At 47.0% G+C, this 17,982-nt stretch overlaps 1 protein-coding gene across 1 annotated transcript in view; it reads right to left on the bottom strand.

Moving 5' to 3' along the window:
• The window catches only part of ANKRD33B (ankyrin repeat domain 33B), a 133,597-nt gene that overhangs the window by 13,904 nt on the left and 101,711 nt on the right, over nt 1-17,982 (bottom strand). The window lies entirely within an intron of this gene.

The raw sequence follows: 17,982 nt of genomic DNA, 5'->3' as shown, positions 1-17,982 counted from the left end.
AAGAAATGCTCGAGATCATCAGTCACCAGGGAAATGCAAATCGAGACAGTGAGATACCCATTCACACCCACGGAGATGGCAGGGATCAAAAGTCCAAATAATAAGCCTTGAAGACGGGGGGAAATCAGACCCGTGCGCAGTGACTCATAGAGAGAATGAAAAACGGTGCGGCCACTTAGGAAAACAGGCTGGCAGTTCCGCAAATAATTAAACAGAGTTACTGTGTGACCCAGCATGTCTATTATTTCTGTATATACCCCAAATAAATGAAAACACATGTCTGCACAAGAATTTGTACACAGATGTTTAGGGTAGCATTATATATAACAGCCAAAAGGTAAAAACAACCCAAATAGGTCCATCAACTGAAAACTGAATACACAAAATGTTATATACACACATACACACAAATGGACTATTACTCCATTGTAAATGTCGTTCCATTATTTGGCCATGCAAACGAAGGCAGTGCTGATCAACGGGACAATATGAGTGCACCTTGAGAATATTATGCGCAGTAAAAGAAGCCAGTCACAAAAGACCATGTATCATAGGATTCCATTTGCATGAAATGTCCAGAATCAGGAGATATCTAGAGACAGTGGCTGCGCAGGGCTGGGGGTTGGGGGGCAGGCAGGATACAGGGGGTGAGAGCTTAAGGAAACAGGGCTTCTTTTTGAGGTGATGGAAATGTTCTGAAATCAACTGAGGATGGACCTAGAGACTGTCACACACAGCGAGGTAAGTCAGAAAAACAAATAGTGCACATGAATGCATGTATGTGGAATCTAGAAAAATGGTATGAAAGTGAAGTCGCTCAGTCATGTCCTACTCTTTGCAACCCTGTGGACGGTAGCCTCCCAGGCTCCTCCATCCATGGGATTTTCCAGGCAAGAGTACTGGAGTGGGTTACCATTTCCTTTTCCAGGGGATCTTCACAACCCAGGGATCGAACCTGGGTCTCCCGCATTGTAGGCAGACGCTTTACTGTCTGAGCCACCAGGGAAGAAAAGGGGTATAGATGATCTTATTTGCAAAACAGAAATATATAGACAGACAAATATATGGCCACCAAGGAGGGGAAAGGAGTTGCGGTGGGAGTCATTGGGAGGCTGGCATTGACATGTATGCACTACTGATGCTGTGTAGAAAACAGGTTCCTAATGAGAACTTCATTGTAAGGCACCTCCTCAGTGCTCTGTGTGCGTTAGTCGCTCAGTCGTGTCCAACTCTTTATGACCCCATGGACTGCAGCCCTTTGGTCTCCCCTGTCCGCTCAGTGCTCTGTGGTGACCTAAATGGGAAGAAAATCCAAGAAAGGGGATATGTGTACCGGTGCAGCTGATTCACTTTGCTGTACAGTAGAAACTAACACAACATTGTAAAGCAACTCTACTCCAGAAAAAATTAATTTAAAAAATAAAATCAACTGAGAGGATGCTTGCATGTGTCTGTGACTACGATAGACCCATGGACTCTTACACTCCTTTCAGGATCCTTAAGGAAGGTACCAGTCAGAGCAGACATACCAGTAATTATAAGGTGATGAATAGGGGGATTCCCTGGTGCCTCAGCTGGTAAAGAATCTGCCTGCAATGTCTGAGACCTGGGTTTGATCCCTGGGTTGGGAAGATCCCCTGGAGAAGGGAAAGGCTACCCACTCCAGTATTCTGGACTGGAGAGTTCCCAAGAGTCAGACACAACTGAGCGACTTTCACTTTCAATGGGGGTGCTTGAGGAAAGGGTTAGGGTGGTGGGCTTTGCATTGGTGCAGGCTCACACCTGCCTGGTTCCAACCTGGCCCCTGTTGGGGTAAGAAGTTTCTCAATCAGCATCTCTGGATCTCAGCCCTTCACCTGTCTAATTGGGCCACTGTGTACGCAGAGTTTGGTAAAAGATGAAAAGAAAATTGCGGGCATTAACCCCCTGGTTAATAGGGAAACCAGTTTCGGTAGGACAGGGTTTCCAACATGAACAGCATGCTGGAACTGTGCAATGCTGAGACTGTGGGTTAGCAGGGAGAGAAGATTCCAGAAGGAGATGGTTGGCTCAGTGCCACTGTAGATGCTGTGCAGGACCAGCAGCAAGGAAACACAGAGAAGACAGGAGGCATAGTGAGTGACCTGTGGAGCAGGGATGGGCACCCTGGGACCAAAGGACCCCCTGGGGATCCCGTGTGACCCTGAGATCAACCAAGCTGACTTCTGCCCCGGCTCCTGCATGCTGTGCCCTGGTCTCTGTTGGGGCTCATGTCACCCCAGTACAAACTCAGCCCTTGAATGGTTTCAGCAAGAAATGCGATTGTAACTTACAGGTGTTACTGGAGGGAGTCCAGCCCTGGGAGGTACCGGAGGGGAACATGTCATCTTCCAGTGCCTCCAGCTTGCCCAGCTGCTGCTGCTGGAGCCTGAGACCCACCCGGGCACCAAGAAACAGGCACCCTCACGCCAAGTCCCCGTTGGCCCTCTGCTGCCTGGCCTGACCTGGGAAAACCAGTTCACTTTTTGGCACATGCCCTCCTAAAGGAATGAGAAGCCCTGGGACAGTTCCTGTCTGGGGCCAGAGAAAGGAACTTGGGCTGCTTCTCAGGTCCATGTCTGTGGCATCGATGCCTGTCTGCTTCAGAGGACACTCAGCTGCATCCTCAAACGAGGGTCAGAGTCAGCACCCCCGATGCAGTCCCAGGGAGGTGCTCCCTCAGAGTCTATGTCCCTCCTCCCCCAGCTGGGCAGCTGGGTTTTCTTCTCTGGGTTCAGCTTCATCACCAGCAAGAGGAAGCCTCCAGAACCTCCCCGATGGGGCTGTGTAAGCATGCCATCTATGTTCATTTATCATCATTATTGTGGTGGTTGTTAATTGATGATGCAAGACCAGAGACATCGTGAGAGTCTGCCCAATTAAAGCCAATGCCAGGAGGGAGCTGAAGAGCAGGTGCAAAGGCAACCAGGCTCTGAGCTGAGCATTTTGAACCTGCTCAGAGGTTACACTGCCGAATGCTGACTCAAGTGTGCACCGGTGCACACCAGCCTGGAACGATCCTGCTCCCAGGCCCAGTCCTGGCTCTCCCACAAGCCGGCAGCGCACGTGTGCTCAGGAGCAAGGCTGCAGGTATGACAGCCCATGCGGCGGGCAGGGACCACCTGACCCCAGTGGGCACTGGGCTCATGCACCCTGACAAAGGGCAGGACTCAAGGGAGAGCCTGCAGGGTGGGAGATACCACAAGACCCAAAGTGTTTTTAATTAATGAATTCTTTTTTAAACATCTGCCTCCTACCTCAGCAGCCTGTGGGGTTCTTCTGCAACCCTGCAGCTTTTTCTAACTTCGCAGCTACTGTGCTGGTTAAATGCTTCCTTCTACAAACCCCAAAGTAAACTTTTCTCCCCCAAGAGTTGGCATCCTGCTGCCTCTGCAGTGTAAAAATGAAAACAAAACAAACAAAAAAATTTAAAAAACAGGCATTTCATAACCCTCCCAGGAGACATCTATAGCCATATGCTCCTGAAGAACAGAGAGGGACTGAGTGGGTGGTGGCGGTCAACCAGAAAGTTTTGTGTACTTGAAATATCCTCAATTGTTGTATTAGCTGAGGTTCTCCAGGGAAACAGAGCCAGCAGATAGGTGACAGATAGACAGATGATCGATAGACGATAGACAGGAAGAACAGATATAAACAAACATATAGATGGTACATGGATAGATAGAATAGATATAAAGAAATAGGTACATGATAGATTGATAAAGAGAATAGATACAAATAAGTATGTAGATGATGGAGGATAGATAGAATATACATAAAGAAATAGATGATAGATGGATCCATTCAGTTTAGTCGCTTAGTCGTGTCTGACTCTTTGCAACCCCATGGACTGCAGCATGATAGATGGATAGAAAAAGAGATTTAAGGAATTGGCTCATGTGACTATGGAGGCCCGTGCTCACTGAGTGCTCATTTGCTCAGTCATCTCCAACTCTTTGCAACCTGGTGGACTGTAGGCCATCAGGCTCCTCTGTCTGTGGGATTCTCTAGGCAAGAATACTGGAGGGGGTTGCCATTTCCTTTTCCCAGAGATCTTCTCAACCCAGGGATTGAATGCATATCTCCTGAACTGTCAGATGAATTCTTTACCACTGAGCCACCTGGGAAGTCCCGTATGGAGGTTCATGAGTCCAAAATCTTCAGGGTGGGCCAGCAGGCTGGAGACCCAGAGAAGAGCCAACACAATTCAAGTCCAAAAGCATTTTGCTGGGAGAATTCTCTCTTCTCTGGGAAGGACAATCTTGAGCTCTATTCAAGCCCAAACACATTATGAAAGGTAACCTGCTTCACTCAGGAGTCCACTGGTTTAAATGTGAGTCTCAACCAAAACTACCCTCATAGAAACATCCAGCATAATATCTGACCAAATATTTAGGCATTGTGGCCCAGTCAAGTTGACACATAAAATAGACCATCACAAGAGTTCATGGTAGTTCATTTTTCTTGGAATTCTTGGAGCATCATGGATCTGTTTTTACTTTGACCATGTGGCATCCTCACAACCTTCTGTCTAACATTGAACTTGCTCTTCTGAACAGACATTCTAAAATTCAATTAAGGGCATGCACGACAAGAGAAAATAATTTTTCCCTCATCTTCCCACTTAATCTTAAATATTATTACAAATCCAACTGCCATGCTTTAAAAAAAAATCCAATTTGTCAACTGGAAAAGAACCCACATGATCTGATATAATGACCTGTTATAGTCTGGAGAAGATTTAGGACTCTATCCAGAAGCCCGGAGTGAGCTTTTTGATTACATTTCAGCATTGTCATTCTGTGCTAGCAAGGGTCACCTAAAAGAGAGTTCCACATTTTGTAACACAAGGGCTCAGCTTCTGTGCAAATTTAACAGAAACCTGCTTGGGTCTTTCTTTGAACAGAGAAGTATTGAAGCCTTTAGAGTATTAGTAAGGATCTTCATTATCTCAAGGGCAGTGGTTTTCACAGAGGGAGTGGGCAGTGTCAGCCCCAGAGAACACTAGGTGGTGTCTGAGGACATATTTGGTTGTCACAACAGGGGGACTGGAGAGGAAGCGGGGATGCTAGCAGCTGAATCTTGTAGGTAGAGGCCAGGGATGCTCATAAAAGTCCTTCGATATTCAGGACAGCCCCTGAAACAAAGTATCCAGACCAAAAACATCGGCAATATGGAGGCTGGGGAACACTGTTGTGTTCTCCTTGTTGTTCAGTTGCTAAGTCATGTCCAACTCTTAGCAGCTCCACGGACTGCAGCAGCCAGACTTCCCTGTCCTTCATCATCTCCCGGAGTTTGCTCAAATTCATGTCCATTGAGTCGGTGATCTATTCTTATAGTAATACAATTAAACAATAAAAGGCAAATTCCCCTCATCCTGGAATCATGAGGGAAAAAAAAAAAAAGTTATATGTGTGTCAGAGACAGAGCATGTTTCGTGGAAGCAGCTGAAGTAACTCAAGCTTGTATGCTTTTCAGTCCCTGGAGCAAAAGACATCAAATTGCTATGATGCAGATTCACTCCTGGGTGCGATGGAAAATTGTAGATAAAGCAAGCTTTTTCCTTGCTCGACAACGTAATGGCTGTTTTCTCAGTCACCGATACAAAGAGTGGAGACCACGGTCTCTGGTTGGCTTCCCCTGCACTCTCCCTCAGGACAGGCGGGACAAATGCTCAGGCTCTTGGCTCAGCTGATTTAATAGCCTCAAAAGGAGGTCTAGAAACTTCTCTCCAAACAATTGCAGCCTGTTTTCCAAAATAGATCGTGTCTGTCTCAAGCTGATTCACCTCAGAGATATCCATACAAGCGGCAGAGGGGAGGACGGAACCGGAAGAGGAAACCGAGCGCCTGCGTCAAGCGAGCGGCCAAGCGTGATGTGGGGGCAGGGAGACCCTCGTGGAGGCAAAGCGCGCCCTCGGCTCAAGACTGTGTCCTTGTCCTGTATCCTTGTCTCCTAGCATAGTCCCCGCCTCCAGCCCTCCGCAGCGCCTCCCACAAGTCCCTGTTTCTCTCACAGAAGGGCTAAGGCTAGCTGTGCACTCTTGAGAGCGTGGCCATATTTTTTTCCCTTAGAACTTACCACGCCACCTAGATCCTAGGCTAGGACTCCACATCACCTAGACCCTAGACTTGGAATGCTGCCATCCTGTCCCTCCTTCGGTTCTGAAAGCGTTCAGTGACTTTGTTCTACTTTTAGCTGCATCAAGTACCTAGAGTGCCAGAGTACAGCACAAGGTATGTAAAAGTCACCTGCTTTATCACCAAATTCTCTCCCTTAGTGCTAAGGATGCTGATGCCATTGTATGTCAGTTGGCTAGAAACTCTCAGGTTCAGTCACTTCCGAAAAAGCACTATTTGTCAGGGAGCCATCACTGCCCAGGAAGCCATGTGGAACCACACCAGTCACTCGGTGTAAATGAGCAACACTCAGTTAGGGGGAGATTCCTCTCAATGCCGGTCACCAAAATTCACAAGTACCCAATATATCACACCGGAACCAGAAAGGCTACTGCAGTGTTTGTGGTTCCCACATCTTCTCAGTCTACCTGCAGACTGGAAACCAGCGCACTGTGGGAGAACACCCATCCTCACCCAATGGGACCAGTGTGAGAAACCCACATCTGGACAAGTGCCACCTGTCAGCCACATACAAGGTGCACATAAGTGGGCAGATTTTAGGAATAGAAATGACTTCTGAATGAAAACAATAACAAAAAAGAGGGAAAAAACCCATAAACAAAATCTAATAAACATGTTTGGGTAACCATAGTCAGGTTTCCATAAAGCATAATAAGAGAACCCCTCAAATTACACAGAATGTCACATCATGTATATTTAACATTCCTAGGCTGATGCTCGGAGAAGGCAATGGCACCCCACTCCAGTACTCTTGCCTGGAAAATCCCATGGACAGAGAAGCCTGGTAGGCTGCAGTCCATGGGGTTGCTAAGAGTTGGGCATGACAGAGCAACTTCACTTTCACTTTTCACTTTCATGCATTGGAGAAGGAAATGGCAACCCACTCCAGTGTTCTTGCCTGGAGAATCCCAGGGACAGAGGAGGCTAGTGGGCTGCCATCTATGGGGTCACATAGAGTCGGACACAACTGAAGTGACTTAGCAGCAGGCTGATGCTAAGCCCATCATGCCAGTTAAAAAAACTAAAAAAGTTTCTCATGTCCTTTTTGTTTTGGTTTCACAGTTAAAGCTTTTTCTGGCTTAATAATTACTTTATTTTACCTTCATATGTTAAATTGGACTTCCCTGGTGGCTCAGATGGTAAAGCATCAGCCTACAATTCGAGAGACATGGGTTCAATCCCTGGGTCAGGAAGATCTCCTGGAGGAGGAAATGGCAACCCACTCCAGTATTCTTGCCTGGAAAATCCAATGGACAGAGGAGCCTGTTAGGCTACAGTCCATGGGGTCACAAAGAGTTGGATACAACTGAGCGACTTCACTTTCATTTTCATGTTAAATTATTTAATTATCCTCATAGAGGTGCTTAACATATCAAAAAGATCTCCAGAAAAAAAAAACTTTCCTAGGAAACAACAGCAAAAGCAAAGATTTTTATTTTGCAGGCACAAAACTGCAATATCTAAGAATGTAAACTCGTTTTATAAACAAGTATTTTCTGCAAGGACAATTAGATAAACTGAACATAAGAAGACATGATAAATGGGTATTTATTAACACTTTGTTTAAACTATATAAGCTAAATCAAACTTACTATTTTTCATAAACCAGAAAAGAATCCAAGTAGACAGATTACCCACAGGAAGAGATTCTGAGCCTAAATTAGTTATCACCATCACTACCATCACCATCACACCATTATTGTCCCTCTCTCCCTCTTAATAAACAAAATATGCCAGCAAATTTGGAAAACTCAGCAGTGGCCACAGGACTGGAAAAGGTCAGTTTTCATTCCAATCCCAAAGAAAGGCAATGCCAAAGAATGCTCAAACTACCACACAATTGCACTCATCTCACACGCTAGTAAAGTAATGCTGAAAATTCTCCAAGCCAGGCTTCAGCAATATGTGAACCGTGAACTTCCTGATGTTCAAATTGCCAACATCCGCTGGATCATGGAAAAAGCAAGAGGGTTCCAGAAAAACATCTATTTCTGCTTTATTGACTATGCCAAAGCCTTTGACTGTGTGGATCACAATAAACTGTGGAAAATTCTGAAAGAGATGGGAATACCAGACCACCTGATCTGCCTCTTGAGAAATTTGTCTGCAGGTCAGGAAGCAACAGTTAGAACTGGACATGGAACCACAGACTGGTTCCAAATAGGAAAAGGAGTACGTCAAGGCTGTATATTGTCACCCTGTTTATTTAACTTATATGCAGAGAAACGCTGGACTGGAAGAAACACAAGCTGGAATCAAGATTGCCGGGAGAAATATCAGTAACCTCAGATATGCAGATGACACCACCCTTATGGCAGAAAGTGAAGAGGAACTCAAAAGCCTCTTGATGAAGGTGAAAGTGGAGAGTGAAAAAGTTGGCTTAACGCTCAACATTCAGAAAACGAAGATCATGGCATCCGGTCCCATCACTTCATGGGAAATAGATGGGGAAACAGTGGAAACAGTGTCAGACTTTATTTTTCTGGGCTCCAAAATCACTGCAGATGGTGACTGCAGCCATGAAATTAAAAGACGCTTACTCCTTGGAAGGAAAGTTATGACCAACCTAGATAGCATATTCAAAAGCAGAGACATGACTTTGCCAACAAAGGTTCATCTAGTCAAGGCTATGGTTTTTCCTGTGGTCATGTATGGATGTGAGAGTTGGACTGTGAAGAAGGCTGAGTGCCAAAGAATTGATGCTTTTGAACTGTGGTGTTGGAGAAGACTCTTGAGAGTCCCTTGGACTGCAAGGAGATCCAACCAGTCCATTCTGAAGGAGATCAGCCCTGGGATTTCTTTGGAAGGAATGATGCTAAAGCTGAAACTCCAGTACTTTGGCCACCTCATTCGAAGAGTTGAGTCATTGGAAAAGTCTCTGATGCTGGGAGGGATTGGGGGCAAGAGGAGAAGGGAACGACAGAGGATGAAATGGCTGGATGGCATCACTGACTCAATGGACGTGAGTCTGAGTGAACTCCGGGAGTTGGTGATGGACAGGGAGGCCTGGCGTGCTGCGATTCATGGGGTCGCAAAGAGTTGGACATGACTGAGCGACTGATCTGATCTGATGTACCAGGTACTCATAGCAACTCTGTTTGGTAGATGCTTTTATTATTGCTATTATGCAGATGAGGAAATTAAGACATGATGTGCAAAATTTACTTAATTTACGTAACCAGTAAGTGGCAAAGCCAAGATCGATCTGATGCCAAGTGCTATGCTCTTCACCACCAGTCTTTAAAGAGCAGAACACTCCACTGTCATTTCTACACAATCCATCCCCCACTGTCTCATTCCCATCCTCACACTCTGACCAGCCAGTATGGCCCCCAGAGTTGGAGGAACAGTAAGGTCCTCTGCTTGTCAAACCCTGTTTGGCATCTCAGAGATGTTTGGCCGTGCTTTCAGGATGGGTAACCCTAGGAGAAGTGTGAAACCCATTCCTCCTGAAGGTCTTCTTTGGACCAGATTGTGAAAGGGACTAAATCTTGAAAGACTAGATCTCACTTTCACTGCATGGAAATCCAGTGCTAAATTCTCCCAGAGGCCTAAGGACGGACCTCCTAGCCTGGCTTCACACAGGCTCTGGGGAGAAAGGCATCACTTATCCTCAGGAACTATCCTTCTTCCTTTTCACCATCATTGGAAAGATGGTGACCCAGCCAGTATGGGACACTGTTCTGGGCACTATAGACATCTCAGCAGTGAAGCCAACCCCAGATCATAGAGTTCACTAGACCTCTTGAGAAACCTGTATGCAGGTCAAGAAGCAACAGAACCACACATGGAACAACGAAGTGGTTCAAAACTGGGAAAGGAGTACATCAGGCTGTATATTGTCACCCTGCTTATTTAACTTATAAGCATAGTGCAGGCATGCGTGCTAAGTCACTTCAGTCATGGCCAACTCTGTGCCACCCTATGGACTCCAGCCTGCCAGGCTTCTCTGTCCATGGGGATTCTCCAGACAAGAAAACTGGAGTGGGTTGTCATGCCCTCCTCCAGGGTATCTTCCCAATCCAGGGATCAACTCTGCATCGGAGTGGGTTGTCATGCCCTCCTCCAGGGTATCTTCCCAATCCAGGGATCAACTCCGCATCTCTTACATTTCCGCATTGACAGCCTGGTTCTTTACCACTACTGCCACCTGGGAAGCCCAATATAGAAAGTACATCGTGCAAAATGCCAGGCTGGATGAAGCACAAGCTGGAATCAAGATTGCCAGGAGAAATATCAATAACCTCATAAATGCAGATGACACCACCCTAAGGGCAAAAAGTGAAGAGGCACTAAAGAGCCTCTTGATGAAGATAAAAGAGGAAAGTAAAAAAGCTGGCTTAAAACTCAGCATTCAGAAAACTAAGATCATGACATCCGGTCCCATCACTTCATGGCAAATAGATGGGGAAACAATGAAAACAGCGTTAGACTTTATTTTCTTGTGCTCCAAAATCACTGCAGATGGTGATTGCAGCCATGAAATTAAAAGAAACTTGCTTCTTGGAAGAAAAGCTATGACAAATTTAGACAGCGTATTAAAAAGCAAAGATATTACTTTGCAGACAAAGGTCTGCTTAGTCAAAGCTATGGTTTTTCCAGTTGTCATGTATGGATGTGAGAGTTGGACCATAAAAAGAAGGCTGAGTGCTGAAGAACTGATGCTTTTGAACTGTGGTGTTGTAGAAGACTCTTGAGAGTCCCTTGGACAGCAAGATCAAACCAGTCAATCCTAAAGGAAAATATTCATTGGAAAGAATGAAGCTTCAATACTTTGGCCACCTATTTGAAGAGTCAACTCATTGGAAAAGATCCTGATGCTGGGAAAGACTGAGGGCAGGAAGAGAAGGGGACGACAGAGAATGAGATGGTTGGATGGCATCACTGACTCAATGGACATGAGTTTGAGCAAATTCTGGGAGATAGTGAAGGATAGGGAAGTCCAATGTGCTGCAGTCCATGGGGTCACAAAGAATCAGATATGACTAAGCAACGGAACCACAAAGGCCATGAGTGCAGTGTGGCCCTGGGGACTAGGAGTTGGGTCACCTTTCCACCTTCTCAGAGACCATGCTCAAGCCAAGGCAGCTCACCAGAACTGGGGCTCACATAGGGTCTGGGCTGAAGGGCTCTGGTCTGATTCTCTCTGGGGAGGATATGAGCACCCAGAAGGCCTTGAAAACCCCTGTCTCACCTTATGCCCCCCACAGGCCTTATTTTGTTGATCTGCCTTTCATGGAGAGTCACTGGGGTGCTGAGAGATATTCCAGATCAGGAATGGAGGCAGAGAAGAGACAGAGAACGCCTGAGGACTGTCAGTCAAGGTCACCAGCACACAGTCTGTGCTCAGAGTGGCCCCCAGCCCCTTCTGCCCAGCGGTACCAGGCAGGGTGTGGAGCATTCACACGGGGACCTGTTGTTCTGTAGGAAAATGACTGTCCTGCCAGCATCACAGCGAACATGCAGCAAAGCCAGGACCAGACCCCTGTCTGTCTCCAAAGACCTTTCCCCGTACAGCTTAGGACATGCCTGTCTCTGTTTGGTTTAATTAAGCAAGCCAAGCGTCTTCTTCCCCGTATGCTTTTCTGGGAGGAGAGCCAGGCTGTGTCTAATGACGCAGAGTATTTTCCATGTTGCTGTTTCTACAGAGCTGATGTAGCTGGTTTTCACATTCATCACATATCTTCCTAGTTAAACACCAGTGCCCCCATCAACAGGGTCTTAATCAGCAAGGTCCCAAGAGGCACTGGTTGCCACCCACCCCAGCGTCTCCGCTGATGGGAAGCTGCAGGTGGCAGGTCTGTTCCTCAATGCCTGGGCAGATGACGTGAGGGGTGGGTGGCTGCCCCAGGTGTGATTCCAGCTTCCTTCAGGTCCTGCTCATCACTATTCTTGCCTGGAGAATTCCATAGACAGAGAAGCCTGGAGGGCTTCCATAGCTCCATAGCTCCATCAGATCAGATCAGATCAGATCAGTCCCTCAGTCATGTCCGACTCTTTGCGACCCCATGAATCGCAGCACGCCAGGCCTCCCTGTCCATCACCAACTCCCGGAGTTCACTCAGACTCACGTCCATTGAGTCAGTGATGCCATCCAGCCATCTCATCCTCTGTCGTCCCCTTCTCCTCTTGCCCCCAATCCCTCCCAGCATCAGAGTCTTTTCCAATGACTCAACTCTTCGAATGAGGTGGCCAAAGTACTGGAGTTTCAGCTTTAGCATCATTCCTTCCAAAGAAATCCCAGGGCTGATCTCCTTCAGAATGGACTGGTTGGATCTCCTTGCAGTCCAAGGGACTCTCAAGAGTCTTCTCCAACACCACAGTTCAAAAGCATCAATTCTTTGGCGCTCAGCCTTCTTCACAGTCCAACTCTCACATCCATACATGACCACAGGAAAAACCATAGCCTTGACTAGACGAACCTTTGTTAGCAAAGTCATGTCTCTGCTTTTGAATATGCTATCTAGGTTGGTCATAACTTTCCTTCCAAGGAGTAAGCGTCTTTTAATTTCATGGCTGCAGTCACCATCTGCAGTGATTTTGGAGCCCAGAAAAATAAAGTCTGACACTGTTTCCACTGTTTCCCCATCTATTTCCCATGAAGTGATGGGACCGGATGCCATGATCTTCGTTTTCTGAATGTTGAGCGTTAAGCCAACTTTTTCACTCTCCACTTTCACCTTCATCAAGAGGCTTTTGAGTTCCTCTTCACTTTCTGCCATAAGGGTGGTGTCATCTGCATATCTGAGGTTACTGATATTTCTCCCGGCAATCTTGATTCCAGCTTGTGTTTCTTCCAGTCCAGCATTTCTCATGATGTACTCTGCATATAAGTTAAGTAAACAGGGTGACAATATACAGCCTTGATGAACTCCTTTTCCTATTTGGAACCGGTCTGTTGTTCCATGTCCAGTTCTAACTGTTGCTTCCTGACCTGCAGACAAATTTCTCAAGAGGCAGATCAGGTGGTCTGGTATTCCCATCTCTTTCAGAATTTTCCACAGTTTATTGTGATCCACACAGTCAAAGGCTTTGGCATAGTCAATAAAGCAGAAATAGATGTTTTTCTGGAACCCTCTTGCTTTTTCCATGATCCAGTGGATGTTGGCAATTTGATCTCTGGTTCCTCTGCCTTTTCTAAAACCAGCTTGAACATCAGGAAGTTCACGTTCACATATTGCTGAAGCCTGGCTTGGAGAATTTTCAGCATTACTTTACTAGCGTGTGAGATGAGTGCAATTGTGCGGTAGTTTGAGCATTCTTTGGCATTGCCTTTCTTTGGGATTGGAATGAAAACTGACCTTTTCCAGTCCTGTGGCCACTGCTGAGTTTTCCAAATTTGCTGGCATATTGAGTGCAGCACTTTGGGTTGCAAAAAGTCAGACACGACTGAGCAACTAACAATTTCACTTTTCAGCTGTCACCAGACTTTTTGTCTCCAGATAGAAAGGCTTGTTGGATCATGGGTGTGGCCTCTGTAAAGTCAAGCAGCTTTCAGAGCCAATGGGAAGCCAGTGGGTGGGTGTGGAGATTGGGCAGGAGAAGGGTCAGAGTTCAGAACTCTACTCACTTACCTGGGAGTCTGAGCTTTTATGCTAAATGAAGTAAGTCAGACAGAGAAAAAATATATATATTCTCACTTATATGAGGAATCTTAAAAAAACAAACAAAAGCCTAACTCATAAGATACAGAGAAGGGACTGGGGGTTGCCAGAGGCAGGATGTGGAGGGTGAATGAGATAGAAGGGGGTCCACTGATACAAATTTCCGGCTGTAAAATAATGAGTCTCATAAGTCATGGGATGTAACGGACAGCTCAGTGACTATGGTTAATAATACTGTACTGCATATTTGAAAGTTGCTCAGGTAGTGAGCTTACTCCGTTATGACCAACCTAGATAGCATATTCAAAAGCAGAGACATTACTTTGCCAACAAAGGTCCATCTAGTCAAGGCTATGGTTTTTCCAGTGGTCAAGTATGGATGTGAGAGTTGGACTGTGAAGAAAGCTGAGCACTGAAGAATTGATGTTTTTGAACTGTGGTGTTGGAGAAGACTCTTGAGAGTCCCATGGACTGCAAGGAGATCCAACCAGTCCATTCTAAAGGAGATCAGTCATGGGTGTTCTTTGGAAGGACTGATGCTGAAGCTGAAACTCCAGTACTTTGGCCACCTCATGCGAAGAGTTGATTCATTGGAAAAGATCCTGATGCTGGGAGGGGTTGGAGGCAGGAGGAGAAGGGGACGACAGAGGATGAGATGGCTGGATGGCATCATGGACTCGATGGATGTGAGTCTGGGTGAACTCCAGGAGTTGGTGATGGACAGGGAGGCCTGGTGTGCTGGAATTCATGGGGTCACAAAGAGTCAGACACAACTGAGCAACTGAACTGACTGAACTGACCTACTGAAGGTAGTAAATCTGAAAAAAATTCTTATCACAAGAAAAAAAACACGATAACTGTATGTAGTGATGAATGTGAACTAGATATGGTAGTGATTATTTCGCAAAAACCCTGATTCAGGGTAAGATTGACAGCAGGAGAACAGGGTGGCAGAAGATGAGATGGTTGGATGGCATCACTGCCTCAATGGACATGAGTTTGTGCAAACTCTAGGAGATAGCAAAGGACAGGGAAGCCTGGCACAGTGTAGTCCATGGGGTCGCAAAGAGTCGGATGTGACTGAGCGACTGAACAACGACGAGGGTGAAGCATCATGTTGTACACCTGAAAGCAATATAATGTTTTATGTCAATTATGTCTCCATTTTTAAGAAAGAAAAAAAATTGGGGTACATGAGGTCTTCAGTGCTGACTCCACACCCAGATGGAAACACCCACCACCTGGACTGGTGCCCAAGCAGGAGTCGGCAGGCTTTCAGAGTCAAAACTTGAGGCTTTGTGGGCACATGGCCAGTGTCACAGCTGCCCCACTGTGCCCTTGGAGAATAAAGACTTCCGTAGACGACATGTCACTGAGCGAGCAGGCTGGGCTTTAGTACAATCACACTTACAGATACAGGTGGTGGCTGGCTTTGAACTGTGGGTTGTGGGCCACTGAGGCTAGAAGTGGTGGTCAAGATCACAGCTAAAGATCAGCAGCCTCTAGCTGGCATGTAAAGCCAGGGGCTGTTGAGATGCCCAGGCAGGGATGCAGAGAATGGTTCTCAGGATGGAGACCTGCTTCTAGCCTTCAGGGGTAAGTGAGGGCTGCGGGGGAGAGGATGGCCATGACATGACGCCAGTGGTCAGAGAGGTGGGGCAGAGCGTGAGTGTGTGTGTTGAGAAAGGGCCTGGCCAGGGCACCAAGTTAGGGAAGATGAACACCCAAGCTTTCAGCATCTCTGACACATCTGCTGGGTGCTGCAGATTGAACTGTGCCCCCCAGAAGGACTTACCCCAAGCCCTTGTGCTGTTGTTGCTGTTCAGTAGCTAAGTCGTGTCTGACTGTGACCCCAGAGACTGCAGCACACTGGGCTTCCTTGTCCTTCACCATTTCCTGGAGTTAGCTCAAACTCAAGTCCCTGTGAATATGCCCTTAGTCAGAAATAGGGTCTTTGCACATATACTTAAGTTGCAATGAGGCCACGCTTGCTTATGGTAAGTGGGTGTGACTCCGATGACTAGTGGCCGTACATAAAGGGGGAAATGTGGACACAGATGCAGAGAAGGAAGACGCCATGTGGTGATGGAGGCTGCCACAAACCAAGATTGCTGGCAACCACCAGGGCTGGAAGAGGCAAGGAAGCACCTACCCTCGGAGCCTTTAAGGGGGCGGGCATGGGAGATTTTGATCTTCTGCCCTCCCAAACTACTAGGGGATGCATTTCAGCTGCTTGAAGCCATGCAAATAACCTTTTACAGAAATCACAGGAGAATAATCCAGGTGCAGCCTGAGAAGCTGTCTTTCTGACAGTTTTCCAAGTGGTGCTGATGCTGGCAGCCTTGGGAACCCTGGCCTTTGGAGCATCATTGCTTTATGTAACTGCAGATGTCCATTTGCTGGCTCCAGGAGAACACAAGAGTTTCCCAGATATCACAAGAGCCACCTGGCCTGGTACTAGGACTAGGAATGTGTGAAAAGGCAAAGTGAGTGAAAGTGTTAGTCGCTCAGTGGTGTCCGACTCTTTGTGACCCCATGGACTATAGCCCGTTGGGCTCCTCTGTCCATGAGATTCTCTAGGCAAGAATACTAGAGTGGGTTGCCATGCCCTTCTCCAGGGGATCTTCCTGATCCAGGAATCAAACCCAGGTCTCCTGCATTGTAGGCAGATTCTTCACTGCCTGAGCCACCAAGGAAGCAAGAGTGTATAGAGTCAGAGAAACACAGACTGGGGCTCAGGACAGGCCCAGTATGTGCACAGCAGTGGGAAGGAGAAGGCAGGAATTTTTGCTTTTCTGACCCCCAACCTCTGACCTCTCACCTCACAAAGGACATCATACGCTTCAAACAAGGGAGACCCATTGCAATGGGGCTTGGTCAGGAAGGATGGCCAGTCTGCAGCTTTCAACCATCACTCAGGTTAGAAGGTAAAAACTGGTCCCCCCAACCCCATGGGCAAGAAGTGGGGGGACTGTGGGATGGCTCAGGGACTCCTCTGGCCAGGGAGTGGGGACATTTGGCAGCCTTCTTCACAATAGGGTGGCAACCTCCCCACCACAACCCGTGTTTCCAAACCCTCCTATCTCTGGTGGCCCAGAGCGGAGCCCTCCTGGTTCATCTTTTCCACTCAGTTCTTGGTCCTATTAAAGCTTCTTTTTCCAAACCATGAAAAGCTGACATCATATCCTTGCAGCTAAATGACTTCTTGATTTTGTGTTTTAAATAACACTTTTGAAATAGCAAGGTGGATTTGAGTTTCATTTATATACTTATAATTTTTTTATCCAGAAAAATGCATCAACATCTTGTTCGGTTTTGGGGGTTTTTAAGTGAGAGCAGTGATGAGCTTGGGCAGGATGAACAGGCAGACAATGAGAGGTGGGCAGGGTGGTCCTGCCACAGGGACAGTGGTCCCTGGGGGACAGGGGGCTGTGGGCGAGCTGACAATTTACCTGAGCCATCTTCACATCAAAGTATTTTGTCAGCAGACTAGGGGTTTTCCGGGTCACCTTTCATATCCTTGGCTGGAAACCAGCCTGGTCATCATCATGGGAGACAGCAGGAACTACCTGCTGGGAGCCACTGACCACATGAAGGGCTGCATGCAAAAGCCCTTGAGGAACTCAAGGGGCATGACTTCTTTACCGCAGGACTGCCCAGAGCAGAGGCACTGGTCCTGGGGCCTGGCCGGCAGGCCCGAAGAACATCCCAGGAATACCGTGCCTTATGGCCATCTCTCACCCCTCCTCACTCCCCCAGTCACCACCCCCCAACCCCTCTCGTTGGAGCCTCATGATGCTGGAAGAAGGTTCCATCACCAGGGTCAGTGAGGAGAATAAAGACCGCCTCTCACTTTTCATGTCAGCTCATAGATTTCCTAATAAGGAGGGTCCTTTGTGTATTGAAAATCCTTGGACTGCAAGGAGACCCAACCAGTCAATCCCAAAGGAAATCAACCCTGAATATTCATTGGAAGGACTGATGATGAAGCTGAAACTCTAATACTTTAGCCACCTGATGTGAAGAACTGACTCATTGGAAAAGACCCTGAGGCTGGGAAAGATTGAAGGCGGGAGGAGAAGGAGGCGACAGAGGATGAGATGGTTAGATAGCATCACTGACTCGATGGACATGAGCTTGAGCAAACTCTCAAGGAGAGGGACAAACTCTCAAGGACAGGGAAGCCTGGCAGTCCATGGGGTTGCTGTAGACACGACTAG

The sequence above is a fragment of the Bos grunniens genome, chromosome 20, assembly GCF_055505025.1.
Source record: "Bos grunniens cultivar Pamir isolate PY7600 chromosome 20, Bosgru_T2T1.0, whole genome shotgun sequence".
Lineage (NCBI taxonomy): Eukaryota > Metazoa > Chordata > Mammalia > Artiodactyla > Bovidae > Bos > Bos grunniens.
Note: the sequence above shows the minus strand (reverse complement) of the source record. Positions and strands in the feature narration are given on the sequence as shown.